General features: G+C 44.2%; 1 protein-coding gene across 18 annotated transcripts in view; it reads right to left on the bottom strand.

Annotated features, from left to right (window-relative positions):
- The window catches only part of Phf21a (PHD finger protein 21A), a 183377-nt gene extending 175341 nt beyond the window's left edge, over positions 1-8036 (bottom strand). For 6 of the 18 annotated variants that reach the window (XM_031371070.1, XM_031371058.1, XM_031371074.1 and 3 more), the window contains exon 1: positions 7467-8033. The gene's annotated coding sequence lies outside the window, so the exon portion shown is untranslated. The other 12 variants (XM_031371065.1, XM_031371066.1, XM_031371072.1 and 9 more) reach the window with 9 other exon arrangements.
- Between the last annotated feature and the right edge of the window lie 8680 nt (positions 8037-16716).

Raw genomic sequence — 16716 nt, 5'->3', positions numbered from 1 at the left:
CACAGATTTCTTTCAAAACTACAAAAGTTTTTGTAAGCTACCAACATTTCCAAGCCAAAGCTGACAAATCCGAACTGTAGTTTATATACACACAGTTCCTTCTGACAGCCCTCTTTTTTCTAAGACTCTAGAAGGAGGCTGCAGTCTGCATCAGGAGGCCTACCTGAGGCAGGTGGTGGGTTATTTTCAGGCAACAGCACCTTCACAAACATGCTGTGGAATACGGTCCAAGAAACTCCTAACAAGGAGAGATAAGCTGGCACAAAGATTAACACAACCCAGCTAAAAGTCACCTGCAGCATGTGTTAACACATTTCACCATAAAAGTGACAGGCTCCTCACGCATCTGGAGCTGCATCAATACAACAGGACTGTCCATAAGGCCAGAGATAGCGGTTGCCACGGTTACTATCACCCACTTTTATCATGAAATTATTGTCATTACCCTGAAGTTTAGAGTACTTACTTATATGTTAAAAAGAAGAGTTCAGTGTTCTGTCTGAGGGAGAAAAACCAAGTGCTGTCTGATCTGTAAGCATGCCACTTTAGAAATGCACATGGTTAACAACACTTGGATCTGCAGCAGGAAAAAAAAAATCAATTTCTTTCTGCTGCTCCTGTCCCTCAAGCACTGACAGTTTGTATTTTCAATGGAGCCAAAACAATACAACAAAACCCATCTTTTTGGCCTCTGTGATTGAGTTATGTTTTTTCCCTTAGGCTCAAAAAGTCAAAATAAAACTATTAGGCCCCACCCCTTCCAATCTCCATATAACTGGTTTGATCTTTTCTTCATTAAAAAGCAGAAAAAATTGCCTTAGTGCATCCCAAAATATGGGAAAAAAAGAATTTCCTGAGCCTGTACATGAATTTATTATTATTATTATTATTATTATTATTATTACTATTATTATTATTATTAATTGAGTAAAAGAGAGGGGAATAGAGGAGAGGGGCTTGAGGCCTGGGAGAGTCGAGGGGTGGATTAAAAATGCCACAGAGTCTGTGAATGGACATTACTCCAGCAAGGAATCCAGGGTGAATGAACCTCACAGTCTCTACATGGGAAGATTTGCCACCATTCTATAGTCAGGTGCCCCATGACGCACAAAACTGTTCTTCAAAGTCTATCCCAAGATAAGCACTGTAATTCATGCCTGCAAACCCAGCACTTGGGAATCTGAAGCAGGAAGATTACTACAAATTCTAGGCCAGCCTGGGCTCTATATCAAGACCTCACCTCAAAAAAATTAAAAAATAAAAATAAAAAAGACCATTCCAATATTGTTTCAAATGATAACTATGCAAAGATTTAATACACAGATAAGAATGATATAAAAGTCTGTAAAAGCCGGGCGTGGTGGCGCACACCTTTAATCCCAGCACTTGGGAGGCAGAGGCAGGCTGACTTCTGAGTTCAAGGCCAGCCTGGTCTACAGAATGTAGTCCAGGACAGTCAGGGCTATACAGAGAAACCCTGTCTCGGGGAAAAAAAAAAAAAAAGTCTGTAAAGAGTATAGCTGTATATACATAGAAGCAAAGAAAAAATATGCTCTTTAGGAATAATTATCTGGGGCTGGGGAGGATGGCCCAGTGGTGAGAGCACTGCTATGCTTACTGAGTATCAGGGTTCAGATCTCAGTACCCACACGGCAGCTCACATACATGCCGAAAATTCTAGCACCAGAGGACTTGACACCTGTTAGGACCTCCTCAGCACCAGGCATGCACATGGTACAAAGATATACATGCAGTCACTCATAAATACACATAAAATAATAATAAATCGTTTTAAAAAGAAATAATTGGGTTTGGGGATTTAGCTCAGTAGTAGAGCACTTGCCCAGTAAAAGCAAAGCCCTGAATTCAGCCCTCAGCTCATGGGGGCAGGGGTCGGCAAAAAAGAACGAAAGAACGAATGAACAAATGAACAAATGAAAGAAAGAAAGAACTGTCTACAGTTAAGTTTGATGTAATATTAACATACTACCACTTAAAAATAAATAGCAGGCTGGGCGGTGGTGGCGCACGCCTTTAATCCCAGCACTTGGGAGGCAGAGGCAGGCGGATTTCTGAGTTCGAGGCCAGCCTGGTCTACAGAGTGAGTTCCAGGACAGCCAGAGCTACACAGAGAAACCCTGTCTCGAAAAAACCAAAACCAAAACCAAAAACAAACAAAAAAAAGATTTAAAAATAAATAGCAAAGCACCAAAAATGCACACCTGGTAAGGTTAATATGATCAAAACATACTGTATGCTTCTAAAGACAACCTAGGCCCTCATGGAAATCCATAGGCAACAGCTCCAGAAAAGTGAGCAAAAACCCAGCACAAAATAATTTGAAAATTCAAATGCTTCCTCTATCTAAACAGACACATGAAGGAGTTGTAGCAAAGGTGAGAGACCTAAACTTTAACCTCTTCCATTCTCATCCATTTCTGAATGGAAACTAAACATAGAAGCCTTCAGCAATAAAATACTAAGTAGAAAAAACATTAAAACATTCTGATTTAACCTTGACTTCAGTACTTCTTCACCAAATAAATAAACAAGCTTAGAGTTCACTGTGGCATAAAAAGTTACCATCATCATGAGAGGTTTCCTTCTTATCTAAACAGTTTAATGCTTTTCTTGCCCTTCCTAAGAGCAAGTTTCTATATTTACTTTCTAACTTCGGGCTATTTCATGAAGAATAGTCATTTATAAAATTCACAATATTATACTCTTAAACACAAGGATTGCCAATTAACTCTATTTAACTTATTAAGTTTACCATTCAAAATTTGTAACAGAGTTTATCAAGAAAACTCCCTGTACACGTGCTCCGAGTCTCTGTGTGTATGTGTGTGTGTGTTGTGTCTCTCTCTCTCTCTCTTTCACAAACACACACACACACACACACACACAGTATTTAAGCCTCTAGAACTGAGTAGTCATTTCCTCAAAGGAAAAAACAAAAATAATGTATATACTTGTCTAATGTGAATTGTATAACAATATACATTTCACTATGAAACAAACTAGTAAGCTTTTGTCAGTGAGCCTTTTTCAGAAAGTTATCAGAGTCAATCAAAATGTTATCAGGGACATCTGTTACTCTGTGTATTAACACAAGTATACAGAAGAGTCCAGGAACTTAAACATTCACTAAAGTCAACTGCTACAAAACAAGAAAGAAAGGAAGACAACTTTTAATAGGGGACATATATTTCACACTATCTTCAAAAGGGAAATTTTTTCTAATTAATGGAAGACTGCTTAGCAGCATTTTTTTTTCTTAATAAAACCTTCAAAACTGTAACAAAGAGATTTAGGGTAACCAGGACAGTATTTAAAAATTCTTAGTGTTCAGCATGCACTTTTAGTGCATTCATTTCCTAACTGATATGGAAGAACTTAGCATTTTAAAGCAAAATTTTGTTCATGTTTTAATCTGTTATATATATCATCAATAAAGTCTACATGGTTTCTGGCAATTTACAAAGAAATTTCACAAGTACTACCTAATATGATCTTACTGAAAAAAAAAACTCACAATACTATATCTACAAATTCAAAGCAGGTCTATCAAATTTTCTATGTGTTTCTAAGTTTTCAAAACTTTGACACAAAACTTTACAAACAATAACAGCAGTTTATATGACTCAATCAACTCATCTCACACTGAGAATTTCAAAGGACTCTACTACAGATGCCATGAAAATGTTAAAAGTAGCTACTTTCCTCTTTATACAGTCATCATTAAAAGTTGCTAACGGACACATCAACAAAGATTTATACCAACGGATATGTTTCCTTCAAGTTTGTTTATTTTTCTTGACACAAGGTCTTACAGTGTAGACCTGGCTGCCACTGAGTCTCGGAGTACCTCCTTTCTAAACTTACTGGGATTGTGGGCCAAGTACTGGAATTACAGAACACTCTACTTAATTTCATATATGGTTCAAAAATCACAGTCTTTGAGGGTCAACTGAAATATAGCAAGTGTATCTATAAAGCTGAAAGCCTAAGAAAGCATTCAGATTAAAACCATTGTCCATAGATTCAAAGAGAGAAAGATCTAAGAAACCCCACCCCAAACAATATCCCCTTTTCCAAAAATGTCTGTCTACCTTATTTCTATTAATATGTTTACAAGGGCTGAAGCCCCACATCATGCCATTTATTTTTGTCTATTGCAACTTCAAAGAATTTTTTTCAAATTATGTTCAATACTCCACTTATCAATACCACACTAGCTCTCCTTTGAAGGAAAATAATCCTAACAGTACCCTATGCCTAACTAAGCACCCTCAATGACAACCTTACTCTGCATAGTAGCATAGGCAGGTACAAAGCAGATTTCAAATAGCAAAGGTGACTTATTAATAGTATTTTAGAACAGACTTACTCAAAATCTTCCTGGAACGTTACTCCTGTTGCTTAGCTGAGCTAAGAGAACTTCAATAAGAAGAGAACTTCAATAAGACCCTCAAAATTAAGAGATCCCCTTTAACTTGTTGTAGCACCTCCTGCTGGATAGTGCTAGAGATCTTCTTGTAAGCAGAAGAGTGTTTCTGAAGCAGCTCCTTCCAGATAATTGAACAGGAAAAAGGGTAGGCCATTGAAAATCAAAGGAAACGGTGTCCCATCCATCACTTTTAATCCCTTTACAACCAAATATGGCCCAGGCAGGTGTCTTCGCAATGTATTATTCTTCCAGCTCCATAAGGATTTGCCTGCGTCCAAAGTGTGACCACCTTAAACCTCTGTGAGTTGTCCAAAAACTTAAGTTAAAAATGGCTCCAACAGTACATACGGAAGAAAAAAAAAAAAAGAAAAGGAAGACTTTCTATAATAGGCAATCCAGCAATGCCAGTCAAAATGTACATGTTGAGTTCCCAAAATCAAAAGTCTCACGTAAGAGAAAAGCCCTGGAATAGTCTTAACATGTTAGTCAGATGTTGTGCTTTGAGGATTTTCTGCACTATTACTACATTCCTCACTGAAGACAAGCTGTACACAAACTGAAGTGCTGAGTACTGAAATTCTTAATAAACATGAGCATCACCACATTCAAAAAATTCCTCTTTGCCACCAAGACATGTCCTGAGACTTTAAAATGTATTCTTAGACATTTAAAATGGCCCTCGGTAAGCTAATGTTAAGCTCACAACAGATTCCATGTATAAGTGAAGACAGAAGAAAATAGCAGAACTTACCGAAATTAAAATAAGTAACAGTATTCCCAGGGAAAAATCAGTAATGTTTTCCTACAAGGCTGTAAACCAAGTAGATGGTAAAACTTTGAAAGGGGGCTGAAGGGGGGGGCGCTAACCTTCAAAAACCAATAGGAACGCTGACCTATTTATTTCTACTGCCCAAATGTGAGGAAATATGAAATGTAAACAAGTAACATAAATACTTTTCTGAAAAGTAGCCTTACACTTCTTAGCCTCAACACCAGCCTCCTGAGCAGGCCTTCAATAAAGCCACAGATGATGCTGAAGATCTCTGAGAAGGTGATGCCCGCCCACCCCCTCCGGGCCCCAAAGAACCACCATAAAGAGTGCCTGCCAAAAGGCTTCCTAGAGTACAGAACAGCTTTAAAGAAAAAAAAAAGGGAACAAAAAGAAAAACAAAACCAAAAACCTTCAAGCAGCCCAAATGAATCTCATTCTAACATTCAGCTATCAATTATTAATAAATATATGCCCTTCCCTCTCTAACTTCCTCAGCTCAAGACTCTACATTCCTGATATCTATCATTAAGAAAGCTCATAACTAGCATCCCAGCTATGGGATAAAATCTTAGAAGTTCAAAAACACAGCCGTAAAGTTCACTGTCAAGGCCAGTGCTGAGGCCCACACACGCCGAGACCTTAAAATCACATTTGTGATTCTAGAAACCCATACTCCCGGAGACATCATTTAAAAACAACACAATGTGGACGTGCAGAGGGAGATCCTCTACTTCAAAACCTAAACAAAGAATATTTCAACATATGACCGGAATATGATGACACCGGATTCACCCACGAAAACAAAACCTGCCTACCACTAGCCGTCGTACCCTCATCTCAACAACTCAACTACTTAGAAATCACTCCCGGCACATCTACACCCCACAATCGGCATGTGGCCTCCTCCCGGGGTGCAAGCCGCAAGACAAAGTTGAAAGGAGACCTCTCTCGCCCGGTGCCCCAGTGACCACATCAAACCCCTCCCCTGCCAGAGCCACCTTGCAGCTACCCACCATTGCGAGCGTGGTCAAGGGAGGAAAAGGAGGTAGGAAAGAGAGAGAGAGAGCAAGAGAGAGAGAGAGAAAGAAATCCTAATAGCAACGCTCAGCAGAATAAAGAGAGCAGAGAGAGGATGACGAGAAGTGTTGGGAACTGCGTGCACCGCGGGGCTGGACCAAACGGAAAGAGTCCCACTCTGCGCGCCCCTCCCCCCGCAGCCCGGGGGGGAGGGGCGGCCGCGGCCCCTCTCCGAGGGGCCTGTGAGTCCCCGGCCCGCGCGGGGTCCCGGGGCGGCCGGACCGCGGCGACGGCGGGAGGGCCGCCCCGGGGTGAGGGGTGCAGGCGGACTCCTCGGAATAACAAGTTGCCGAAGAAGAAGAATAAGCGGAATTTCCCCAACGCTGCTCCGGCCACCCAAGACAAATGCACCAACACACACTCACTCACACACACTCGGGCCCGGCAGCGTCAGCAGCCGCAGCTTTTTTTTTTTTTTCTTTTTTTTTTTTTAAACCAGATCTCTCAGTCACCAAACAAGATGGTTTTCCCAAAAAAAAAATTTTTTTTAATTAAATAACCATAATAAAAACTTCCCCCCGACAGCATCCCAGGGGGTGGGGGTGGGGAAGGGGCCCAGGCGGCCATCCCCCGGCCGCAGGCACTCGCGGGGGGCGGCCTCGGCCCGCGCCCCCCGCCCCTACGGCCCCCCAGCCCGACCCCCCACGGGGACTCTGTGTCGCCCCCTCGCCGCCACCCCCGACGCGCCGCCCCTGTCACCCGCTCTGGCCCTGTACTCAGCGCCCAGGCTCCCGAGGCTGCTCATAAACTTACTTCCAATCTATCCTAGGGAGGGGTGGAGGGCAGAGGGGAGGAAGGGGGGGAGACGAGGTATTCCCATTGTCTTTTTTTTTTCCTGGGGGGGGAGAGGAATAGGAAAAGGGCACGCAGGGGGGCGCCCCGAAGGGGAAGTTATTGCTGAAATCTCAAGTTGACTGAGGGGTCCTGACAAGAACACCCCCTTTCCCTCCTCCCTCCCACACACCCCTCCCCTCCCCCTACCTCCCCCCCACAACAAACTCCAAGCAAGCAACCCCTGCTCCTTCCCAGAGACAAACACCAGAGACAAGACAGAGGGAGAGAGGGAGGGGGGAAGGGGGAGGGAGGGGAAATAGAGCTACTCAAGAAAAAAAAAGAGAGAGAGAGAGAGTGAGGAAAAGAGAGAATGGAAAAGCTGGGATACTGCACCCTCCTGCTGCTGGCTGGCTGTCCCCCCTGGCAGCTGGAGGCAGGAACTCTGAGCAGGAGAAGCAGGAGGAGGAGGAGGAGGGAACTCTTCTTCATGGGGAGGGAGGGAAGAGGCTGGAGCTGCTGCTGCTGCTTCTGCTGCTGCTCTGGGCCTCTCGCACTTTTTAGATATTAGTGTGTTAAGATGGTAGGTTGTTCCCTTCTCCCTCCTCCTCCTCCTCTCCTCTCTCTCACTCACTCACACTCTCTCTCTCTTTCTCTCTCTCTCTCTCTCTCTCTCTCTCTCCCTCTCTCTCTGGGCTGTTTCTTTCCTCCTCTTCCCCAGGCAAGGGGGGGGTGGGGAGGAGGGGGTGGGGGGAGGAACTGGAGCCTCCTCCTCCTCCAGGAGAGGCACACACAGGCCCCGGGCCGGAATGGGGAGGGAGGAATCAGAGCAGCAGGAGAGAAACTGTGGGAGACAAACAAGCCCAACTCTTCATCCTCCTCCTCCTCCTCTCAGCAGCAGCAGCGAGCACCACCAGCCCATTCACCACCCGGCCCCGGGCCGCAGCACCTCCGCCGCCTCAGCCCGGGGATCCCTCCGCCCAGGCCCAGACACACTCGCCCGCGCGGGAGCCCGCCGCGCGGCCCCGCCGGCCCGCCGCCGCCGCCGTGCGCGCCCCCGCCGCTCCCGAGAGCCGGGCGAGAGGGACTGGAGCTGGGGAAGCGGGGACGAGGGAGAGCGGGCGGGCGGGCGGGGGCCGGGCGGAGCTGGACCGCGGCGGTCCCGGGCCGCCCCGCGCCCCCGCGTGGGAGCCCGTCGCTCGCGGGAGGCGCGGGGGAACCCCGCGGGGGCCCGGGGCGGCGGCGGGGGCCCGCGGCGGCGCTCGGGCGGGCGGACTACTTGACGTGTCGGTGCGGCGAATTTATTTCACTTTGCCTAAGGAACGGGGTGTGCTGCGGCACCCATTGCCTAGGGAAAAAACCCGGATGTAAAGTGAGTGAAACTAAACTAGAGTGAAGTAGGGCAGCAGCAGCCAAACTCCGGTGCAGCGGCGGCGGCGGCGCTGGGGCCGAGCGGCCGCCAAACTCCCGGCCCGCCGCCGCGCCGCAGCCCCGGCCAGGCCCGAACCCCCCGGTCCCCTCCCGCCGTCGAGAGCTGCTGGGGGGCTCCCGAGCTACCCCAACTCCCTCCAGTGCAACAGCAGTTTGCAGGGGTGGGGGTGGAAAGAAGGCAGGAGCGAGGAGGAAGCACTGCAATGGGGGAGCGAGTGGTCCAGGCAACAGGAGAAGATGCAAGCTCAAGTCGAATGCAACATGCAATCCCCGGCCACCCCGCCCCCTTTGCAAATAACTACCCTTGAACCACTTTATTAGCCGAACCGAGTCCCACTCTAGCTCCGGGGAGGGGCGGGGGACGGGGTCCTTCGCTCACCTTTATTTATTGCTGCTTTCTGCCCCCCTCTCCATGTTTTTTATTCCTAAGTTCTTTTGTTCTAAGGGGGATGATGGCATTTACTTTTCTGCTTTGTGTAGCAGGGCAATCACTGGGAATCGGCCACGTATAATCCGGCGGTTTGTCATATTTTATTAGTGAAAGTATTTTATGCCTAGTCCACCTCCAAGGACTGTAACATGGAGAACTGCAGGGGCGGGGGTTGGGGGGGGCGACATCAGAAGAATTCTTGTTTTCAGAGATTTCTTGGCGGGGCGGGGAGGGCCTCTTTTTTTTTTTTAAATCATTGAGGAGGTTCATTTAAATTATTAAATCGATAGTTTTCAACTTGAAGCTTAATGCTTTTGCTCGGGTGAATTGTTGGGTTGTAAAATAACCCCCAACCACAATTTTTTTTAAAAGTAAAAAAAAAAAAAAAATCCAAGCTCTTAAAAAAATCCCATCTGGACAGTGATCTCTGTTCTGAGCTGCACGCTGGACTTAACGTAGTGTTAGCCTTCCTATGTTAAATAACAATAAACCTCAACCTCAACGGAATACAAATGGGGGCTGGGGGTGGTTTTGTTTTTAAGGCTCAGCACTTTTGTAGCATCTGCCACTACGCATTTTCCAGGCATTGATTAACCATGCAACTCCCATAGGCATGAAGTCCAGTTTTTGCAGATAAAGAGCAACAGTAGTAAGATGATTTGCCCAAAGTCAAAGGGAGTCGCTGGCAGAACCAGGGAGAGCCTTAGACTTGATTTGTTACTAGTCACGTCTTTTCCATTAAATAATATTTTCTCCAGGAAATAGTATTTAAAAATAAGCGCACAGTCTTTATCTTACCAGAGGGGCTTTGAGATCACTGGATATGAAGAGATTTTCTTCTGTGAACTGCAAATTTTAAATTTCGCTTCTTAAGAGAAAGCATTTTTTTAAAAAATTCTGATTTCTTAAAAGTAAAAAAAGTGAACTTTATTTTCGTGTACAGGCCATTTAGTAGTAGTTTTAGGTTAAAAAGAATTAACAGCAGAAAGTGTAAGAGTTTGAGAGTAAAAAATGAAAGCCCCTATTAATGATTCAGGAAGCCTGGATGAACTCATACTATGAAGCTCAACCTGTACCGCAGTCAAGATAAATAACAGGAGGAGGAGTTGGCACTATGACTTTAGCTTCAGCCCTAGGATAACCAATGTATTTAAGACAGGGATAGGGGCTCAAGCGTACCACCTCAACAGTAATCTAAGGTGTCATTTCAAATCATTCCAAGATGGCAACATTATTTTTCCAGAGGAAGGCAGCCTTAGTGTTCTTTTTGGGAGAAAGAAAAGTTGGGGGGGGGGGGTCATGTTCAAATTGGGTGTGGGTGTCTAAACCATTACAGAGCCAATCCACAAACATTTTCTGTAAAAGTCCAGATTGTAACTGTCTTAGATTTTAAGTACATAAGCCAACCAACAGTTTGTTACCTCTTGTTGCTGTAACAAAATCCTCCACAGACTACATGTAAACAAGTGTGTCTGAATAAGTATTCTAATAAAGTTTTATTCTGCACATTGATATTTTGAATTGCATGTGCTTTTCATACTATGAAATGTGTTTTGTTTTATTTTCAACTTTTTAAAAAATTTTACTTAGCTTTTTTCAGCACCAAACCAATTCCCTGGAGGATGGGGTATAGTGGCTGTCCTCTGCTCATGCCTCCTCATGAGGGTTCAGGTTGAATAGTCCCTGAACAGCTAGCAGGAGTGTTTGTACAGCCAGTAGAAATCAGAATTGCAAAATGCCAGATATAAACAACTTTAACTTCTTTTTTGTTGGTTTAGTTTCTGGGTTTGGGATTATGATTTGGTTTGTTTTTGTTTGTTTGTTGGGTTTTGCTTTGGTTTTTTTGTTTGTTTTTGAGTCAAGGTCTTACGCTGTAGTGCAGGCTGGTTTTAAACTCATTCTGGGGCTGGCGAGATGGCTCAGGTGGTGAAAGCACTGACTGCTCTTCCGAAGGTCCTGAGTTCAGATCCCAGCAACCACATGGTGGCTCACGACCACCCATAATGAGATCTGACGCCCTCTTCTGGTGCATCTGAAGATATAGCAACAGTGAATTACACAGGAGCGAGCGCAACTGGAGCAAGCCGGTCGAGGTCCTGAGTTCAGTTCCCAGCAGACACACACATGATAGCTCACCACCATCTGTACAGCTACAGTGTACTCATACACATCAAATAAATAAAATAAATCTTTTAGAAAAAAAAGTCATTCGGTTGCCCAGGTTGGTCTTCAACTTGGAGTAATCCACCTGCCTCAGCCTCCTGAGTGTTAGATTTACAGAAACAAGTCACCACTCCTGATTTCACCATTCCTGTGTAATGTCTAACATTCTTGAGGCTCTTGATATTTATGGAAAAGAACATTCTACCTTGTGATTCTTTGACAGGCAATCTTTTCCATTTTATACTCATATATAAAGGGATGTCTAAACCTGCAGTCTGGTACCTAAAAACTTAATTCTCTTTTTCAGCTAAGCTACTTTTAGGCAAGTTACTTCGATTCTTACCACCTCAGTAGTCCCCATGTGTACCCTCAAGGTGTTGTGACTGGGCTTGTAAGAGTATCATGTTTAACATGCTTGAGGCACTGGGCTCAACTCCCAGCACCCAGATAATGAGCCAGATTTCACAGAGCTGTTGGAAAGACTGAATGGAGCTGGGGAGGCACTGAAGAAGCAGAAACAGGCTGGTCTCTGTGAATTCAAGGCCAGCCTGGTCTACATAGCACATTCCAAAATAGCCAGGGCAAAACAGTCTCAAAGAAGGAAAGGAAGGCCGGGCAGTGGTGGCACACACCTTTAATCCCAGCACTTGGGAGGCAGAGGCAGGCAGATTTCTGAGTTCAAGGCCAGCCTGGTCTACAGAGTGAGTTCCAGGACAGCCAGGGCTACACAGAGAAACCCTGTCTTCAAAAGACAAAAAACAAAAAATAATATAAAATAAAATAAATTTAAAAAAGGGAAAGAAGGAAAGCAAAGCAAAAGGGAAGATGATTAATTGAGATACTTCCCTAAAGTATAAAGTACTTCACACAGTGCTTGGGAGGGAAGATATCTTTCCTTGTGCCAAAACGTTCATATTCTGCATAACCGGAGGTGAACAAGTGGTGTTAGCTCGCCATGACCGTGCAACAGAAGTTCCGAGTATCTCTGGTCGATTCCAGTCAGTAAGGTACAGAGGTAGATTTGAATAGGGCCTTCATGCTGTACGCATCTTCGTATGCCTGGCATGGAGCACTTTGGCACACACTGGCTGTGTGACCCTAGACAAAACACTTCAGCTCTCAGAACCTTGGTGTCCCATCCATGGTACAGACAACACCTTACAGGTTTGCTATAAGGGTGAAGATCATACATGCTAAAGGGAAGCAACAAGTGCTCTCAGAAGTCTCGGGGAGAAGCAGAAGTTCTAGCCTACTATCAAAAGCTCCTTTGAGGTTAAGTCATACCACCTTTCAGACATGAGCAGTGGGCCAGGCTGGGAGGCTTCACTTGGTATGGAGTACTTGAGCATTATGAGTGAAGTTCTAACAGCACACACATTAAAAGCGTTAATAATACTGATGGTCATACCTGGTCCGTCACTACCTAATTATCCCCTACAAGTGTTTGATTTCGTCCAGACTTGGTGGCTCAGGCTTGTTACCACAACTACCCTGTAACTGAGATGAAGGACCACAAGGAGGAGGTCAGCCGGGGAAATTAGTGAGACTTCGTTCAAAGTAAAAACAATATGATGAAAATAAAGTTTAATGATAGAATGTTTGCCTAGAATGAGGTAGTCAGCCAAAGTCCTCAGTAATAAACAGGAAAACGTCACGTTTGCAACCATATCCCCATTGAACAAAAACAAAACTCAAAATGGGTTTTAATTTTTTTCTAATTTGTTCACTTTTAGGTACCCACCTAGTCAAAGACCAACCTGCAGAAGTCACTTCACTCCTTCAGCCATGTGACTTCCAGGAACTGAACTTGAGTCCACAGGTTTAGCAGCCAACACACTTACTTACCCAGAGTCATCTCGAAGTCCTCACATTTTGAATGTTGTAAACATCAGGTGTAGTTCTTACTTTCCGTAAAAACAATCTAATAATTATTTCCTATATGTTCCTGTCTTTTTCAGTGTTCCAATCTCCAAAAATAGAAAGATACTGAAATCTTCTCTTTTTAAAATTGTACTACTTTGTCTCTGGAGACAGGGTCTCATCTAGCCCAGGCTGGCCTTGAACTGTATGTTGTGTAGCCAAAGATATCCTCCTGGATCAGCCTTCCTCTACCTACCAAGTGCTGAGATTACAGTCATGTCCTCATACAATATTCTTGCATTTTTTTGTGGTTTCTGTTTTTTCATTTACTTTGTTATAGTTATTTTCTTAAATTCCCTGTGTAAAATAATAGGTAGAACTCTACACAGTTATTACTTCAATGGTTCAATGGGAAACTGCTGGGGGTGGGGAGAGAGAAAATGATTCAAGTTTTATAGGTCTGTTAAAAAGTGGATTGAGGCCTGTGGTGGCGCATGTCTTTAATCCTAGCACTTGGGAAGCAGAGACAGGCAGATTTCTGAGTTCAAGGCCAGCCTGGTCTACAGAGTGAGTTCCAGGACAGCCAGGGCTATACAGAGAAACCCTGTCTCCACCCGCCCCCAAAAAAAGTGGATTGAAAAACCTCAATAGGGTACTTTGCAGTGACTGGTTCTCTCTCTCTCTCTCTCTCTCTCTCTCTCTCTCTCTCTCTCTCTCTCTCTCTCCCTCCCTCCCTCCCTCTCTCTCTCTCTCTCTCTCTCCCTCCCTCTCTCTCTCTCTCTCTCTCTCTGTGTGTGTGCACATACATATATACATACCTACGTACATATGGATAGTGATTGTGTAAGATAATGAGAAGGCCAGTACTGCATGAAAAAGCTGCCAATTAGTCCTTGGCAGGGGTGGGGGTGTATGATTTTACTGTTTGAAATTCTGCCAAGTTCTAGAACATCAGAGACAATTACACAGGAAGAGATCCCTTTAAAATCAGAAATCCAAGGAGACACTTCTTAGAGTCATCACGATAGGTCAGTGGGTTAAAGGCACTTTCTGTCAAGCCTGAGTCCTATCCCTCCAATCCACATGAAGGAAGGCAAGAACCCTGACTCCTACAACTTGACCTCTGACCTCCACTCTTGTGTAGTACACATGTACTGTGAGGTATGGGAAAACATACACAAGTAAATAATCACTTTTTTTAAAAAAAAATCTGTGCATGTGTATGCATGTATGTGTGTGACAGGGGAAGGTGGGGGAGAGAGATCAAATTCAGGGTAGGGACCTAAGGGTAGAAAAAAACCCACTGAACTAGATCTAACACCCTGTATAGACTCACCCAGTATCTATGCAGGTTTAACTATGTCTTTTTTTTTTTTAAGATTTATTTATTTTATGTATATGAGTACATTGTTGCTGTTTTCAGACACACTAGAAGAGGACATCTGATTCCATTACAGATGGTTGTGAGCCACCATGTGGCTGCTGGGAATTGAACTCAGGACCTCTGGAAGAGCAGTCGGTGCTCTTAACTGCTGAGCCATTTCTCCATCCCTATGTCTTCAAAAACACACCCTAATGCCTTTTCCAGAAGCAACTTGTCCGTATCAGGGAACCTGATGCTAAGATCTACAATGGAGTACTGGGGAACTAGCTTCGTTGGTAAAGTGCTTGCTGAGCACGCATGAAGACCTGAGTTTGCTCCCCTAACCCATGTTAAAAAGCCAGGGACGGTGGCACATGCCTGTAGTCCTCTTGCTAGAGCGTCAGAGACAGATCTGTGAGGGCTGACCAGCTAGCCAGGCCAGCTGAACTGGTGCTTTCTAAGCTAATGAGAAGTGATGTCTTAAAAAGAACAAGGTAGACAATACCCAGGCACAACACAAACACACATATTTCAGAATCTACAAGGGTCCCAATCAGTGCTGTATAAATATCTGCCTTAAAACTGATGAAACCACTAAAAGTACCACAGGGCAATCTTCCAAGCCTGGAGATGGTGAAAAATTTTTATCAACTTGTTATTTCCACCTTTAGTTTATCTGTTCTCAACATAAATAAATGATATTGTGAGCTGGCAGAAAGGCCCTGTCTGGTATAAGGTGTTCCCAGATTTGATGTGGAAGAGGCAGACCTGCAGCCTATAGGCTCAATCGACCATAAGTAATCACTTCATCTCACTAACCCTACTCCCTCGTTCAACACGGGGAGGGGGCCAAGGGGGGAAACAACGATAGCTAATCAGCCAGGTTGTGGGGGTCCAAGATGTCAGCGAGAAGCAGGAGGGCTTATTCCTGAGAAATTAAGGACTCTGGGATTTACAGTCTGTGTTGACCTTGGGCAAATGATGCCCTAGTGTACCATGCAGTTTCTTTATGTGCAAAATGCAGAAGTAACAGTCCAACTTTATAGAGCCGCTATGGAGCTTAAAGCTGACAGTGTGGGACACACGCCTGCTCAGTGTTAGGAGGTCCTTCAGTAAGTTCTATCACACTGGACAAAAGCCTCCATTTAATTTGTGGTCATTTCTTTTCTGCCAGCATTCTGATGCCTGGAGTTCTGAAGCACCAATTAGTAAGTCCTTTAAAAAGAAAAAAAATTGTCCCATGCCCAATCCCAGTCAGAAGCAGCAGCATTATACACTGTTGGGTACAACTTCCGTCTTCCTGGTGCATCAGCAAGGACATGGGTATGTGAAGGAACCTATGGGTGTCCCTTCATTGAATGTTCTAATGTTGTAGTAACTGTTGTCACCTCTGTGTCTTGCACCTCTGTGTCAAGCCTGTGGCTCTGGCTTAGCCTGCCCAGCTAGGGTGGTGTGTGTTCCTTGGACATTTGTATTAATAAATGCTGCTTGGAAATTCACCGTGCTCCAAACAGTGACACATTTCAGTACAGTCCTCCAATTGGGTGCAAGTTGGGGTTTCTAAGTTAAAAATACAAACAAAGGGATCTGAAAGTCTCTTTTCCGGGAATTTTTTGAAAAGCTTCATTCATTTTTATTACATGGATGTGATAGTTTTGTCTGAATGAAAACGTCACATCCCCAGGTACTGGAGTTACCTTGCAGGTGCTGGGAACCGACCCTGGGTCCTCACAAAGAACAGTAAGTACTTTTAACCAGTGAGTCATGTGTCCAGATCCTCTTCTCTGGAAGCTTTTAGGTTGAAGGAGAGAAGTGAGCACATCACACATCATTTGTTTTGGTGAATTTTCACAAAGCAAACACACTTCAGTTCTGCCTGGTGTTTCCAGTAGTCAGAAGGTTCTAGAATAACCATGTATTTCATCATTTGGGGGAATAAAAAAAAAAAACTATAATGAATTTGGGGGAAAAAAGATAGTAAGTGAGGATTTCCCAGACAAGATAGCAAGCAACTGCCTTCTCAGCTGCAAATGTGATTTTGAATTATCAAATGGAGATAAGCAAAATGATTGGCTGGACCCAGATCGCCAAAATCCCATCACCATCCACCCGCCGATTGATATATGATCTCGACAATTTACTTCAAGGGCTTCAGTCCTCATTTGTTAACCGGGTGATAATAATAGGATTGTTGTTAGGATTAAATGAAGTAACACTCATATGGACTTGGATGAGCCTGCCACTTAAGCTCTCGACAAAAGTAAATCATTATCCTTTTAGGATGGTGCCCCTGGGGACAATAGGAAGAGTTATGGAGATCTCAAGAATTCTTTTAGAAAAAAAAAAAAAAAGGAATTTTTTTTTTTTTTTTTTTTTTTTTTGGTCTAGCAGAAAAGCTG

Source organism: Mastomys coucha, unplaced genomic scaffold, assembly GCF_008632895.1.
Source record: "Mastomys coucha isolate ucsf_1 unplaced genomic scaffold, UCSF_Mcou_1 pScaffold15, whole genome shotgun sequence".
In the NCBI taxonomy this organism is placed as follows: domain Eukaryota; kingdom Metazoa; phylum Chordata; class Mammalia; order Rodentia; family Muridae; genus Mastomys; species Mastomys coucha.
The sequence above is the reverse complement of the archived record's forward strand: the minus strand, read 5'-3'. Positions and strand labels throughout refer to the sequence as shown.